Here is a 3427-nt window from a genome sequence, read left to right on the forward strand (position 1 = left end):
GCACCCCGCGCCCCGCCGCCGCCCGCCCCGCGCTGCCCCGCCCCGCGGCCCGCCCCGGCGCGAGGGAAGGAGCGCGGTGCCGGCGGACGCCCGCTCGGGACTTTGTGGTCGCCGCGGCAGCCGTGGAGGGCGTCCCGTCCTCCCCAGGGCTCGGTGCCCGGTGGGGAGAGCGCCCTGCTCTGCCCTGCGCAACAGGTGGGTTCTGAAAGTGGAAGAAGGGCTGCTCAGGGCTGGCCGTCACCAAAAGGCACCGAGAGGGGATGGCGGTGGGTCGTCAGCTGAACGGGGGGGGGCAGGGGGGGGGGAAGTATGAGTGCGGTGAGGATGAAGAGGAAGGCAGAACGCAAGGTGGGGAAGCACAGGTGCAGGGGCAGGGCAGGTGTGGATGGAGAGAACACATGCATAAAATCATAGAATCATTAAGGCTGGAAATGATCACTAACACCATCCAGCCCAACCATCAGCCCATCCCCACTATACCTACTAACCATGTCCCTCAGTGCCACATCCACACAGTTCTTGAACACCTCCAGGGACAGTGACTCCATCTCTTCCCTGGACAGCCTGTGCCAGTGCCCAACCGCTGTTTCTGAGAATAAATTTTTCCTGATATCCAACCTGAACTTCCCCTGGCACAACTTGAGGCCATTCCCTCTCATCCTACCACCATCATCTGGGAGAAGAGGGCATCCTTCACCTTGCTGCAACCTCCTTTCAGGTCACTGTAGAGAGCAATAAGGTCTCCCTCTTCCCTAGACTGAACAATCCCAGTTCCCTCAGCCGCCTCTCCTAAGGCTTATGCACCAGACCATAACACCACTGCTATTCTCTGGACACACTCCAGCGCCTCCACGTTTTTCTTGTACAGAGGGCCCCAAAACTGAATGCACTCAAGGTGCAGCCTCACCAGTGCAGAGTACAGAGGGACAGTCAACTCTGCTCCTGCTGACTACACTATTTCTGATACAAAACGCCATTGGCTTTCTTGGCCTCCTAGGCACAGCTGCTGGCACGGTTCAGTCAGCAGACAACTAATACCCTCCAGGTTCTTTTCCACAACTCATTTGTCCAGTCACTCTGCCTGTAACAATGCATGGGGCTTTGACCAAAGAGCAGGACCTGGCACACTGTCTCGGTGAACCTCATGCAATTGGCCTCAGCCCATTGATCCAGCATATCGAGATTCCTCTGTAGGGCCTTCCTACCCCCAGGCTGATCAACACTTCCTCCCAGCTTGGTGACATCTGCAAACTTACTGAGGCAGCACTCAATCCCCTCATCCAGATCGTCAATGAAGATATTAAACAGCCCCAATACTGACCCCTGGGGAATACCTCTGGTGACTGACTGCTGGCTGTTTTTAACTCCATTCACTACCATTCACCATTGGGCTGGTGACCGAAGAGTGGCCTCTGCACATTCCTTCCCCCAAGCTCTGTGCCCAGGGCAGGGACGAGCTGGGATTTGGCATCTTGAAACTAACATGTGGGGCTCATACTAAAAGCCAAACCTGGCTGAATCATGTTGCCTACTGCCCGGCTGCACCTGGCCAGCCTACATTTTTTTCATAAAAATCTCAAAAATTCAAAAGATCAGATGTACTTTAACCAAAGGCTTGTTCAAAGATCACCGTTTCATGTGCTGCAGGACACTGTTACAGTTTAACAGAAGGCCCTGGGGCAGACACATGGGCAGCAGAGGGAGAGGTGGGGGCAAAGAAGTCTGGATACCCACTCACATTGTGTTTGAAAGGAATAGACATTGATTTGTTTGAAGAAATGTGGTCTCAATTCAAAGCCCAATGCAAGCAATGGGTGTTGACCTGGGATCAGGTGTTTTGGGGTGGGGGCTGTAGCCACCTTCCTGTTGTCTGTTTTGGTACCACGTCAATAATCTGTTCTATGAAAACCTGTCTTGCACTCTTCCATTTTTTTTGCAAACCACTGGAATTTTTCCAACCGTTGTCAAATGAGTAATGAAAACATTTCATTGACTCATCGTGTTTTGAAGCAGCTTGATTCCCATGTTTTCTGTATGAAAACAAACCCGTGGATAATCCGGAGTGACGACTACTGATTAAAGCTTCATATTTCCTTGCTTACGTAGCTGTTAAAGCTGAGCTCTGATATAAGGCAGGACTTCTCAGGCATATGAAGGAAACAAGGGAATCAGAGTGCCGTTACTTTTCACTGTACCCAGTGATCAACTTTTCCGAGCCAAGTGTTTTGCATGCTGGGCCTGTGCATGCAGGATTGAGAGAGCACTTGCATGGGATTTAGTGTAATTGGAAGTCAGGTCACAGCAGCATCATGGCAATGATAGTGCCGTTCTGCAGGGGCCCAGAGTGAGGATGAAGAGCCCTATTGCTGCCCATCTCAGGCAGATACGCAAAGGGTCAGTGGTGAACTGGAAGAGAGGAGTAGGGAATGCAGGAGGTACTCCCTGCAGTCCTTTACTGGGAGCAGTCTCTGGGGTAAAACATGCTGCTTGCCATGGTAATGCCTTTACTGGCACACTAATAGAGCCATGTGCCACACAGTCTGTTGGAAGTCTGAACCCCCTTCCCTCTGCTGATATCACTGGCCCTGGTGAAGGAAAGGGTCTCTCTGCACCACTTGTAGAGTAGTATCACTGTGTTGGAAAAGACAACTAAGATAATCTTGTCCAACCACCAGCCCATCCCTGCCATGCCCACTGACCATGTCAGTGCCATATCCACATGTTTCTTGAACACCCCCAGGGATGGTGACTGCAATCCTTCCCTGGGTATCCTGTGCCAGTGCAGCACCGCTCTTTTTGAGAAGAGATTTCCCCCGATATCCGACTTGCCAAAGGGACCTTGCAGTCCAGCACATGTTCCTCACTGGCTGCAAGATGGGCATCGCTTCCTTCACTGCCCTTTCTCCAGGTCAGTGGGACACATGAGACCCTCTGTGGTGTCCCAAGGGGCTGTCAGCTGCTGCCCTCTGGCAGGGCTTTGCTTCAGGAAGGAGGTGGAAGCCCTGAGGCTGGCTGCAGCGTAGCATGGTCTCCAGCCGTGCTTGGTTCTACCTATCTATTGCTCAAAAAAACCCACACCCAAAGACTTGTTTTCAACAGTACATCTTCTAGTTCTGTCATCTTACTGGAAGCGAGGACTGAGTTGGCATTTATTCCCAAATTGAAGTAGTTCACAAACCACATCAATTATTTCTCATGTGCAGCTGTTTTATCCATATGCTGTGGCTCCAGGCACTGTAAGGTTTTTTTCCTCTCTCTCCCTCTCTTTTTACCATACATTTTGGACAAGGAGGAATGAAGGGGAACCAGCTAATCCGCATACATCCCACTTACAGCAGATTCGGGAGAATAAAAAGCCAGGCATGAGAGAAACAGAGGTGAAAGGACCGGCCGCAGAAAGAGAGCAGAAAGAGAGTAGGTGTAGGTG

This window comes from Lagopus leucura, unplaced genomic scaffold (genome assembly GCF_019238085.1).
Source record: "Lagopus leucura isolate 7727_CA_CO unplaced genomic scaffold, USGS_WTPT01 Super-Scaffold_100159, whole genome shotgun sequence".
Taxonomy (NCBI): domain Eukaryota; kingdom Metazoa; phylum Chordata; class Aves; order Galliformes; family Phasianidae; genus Lagopus; species Lagopus leucura.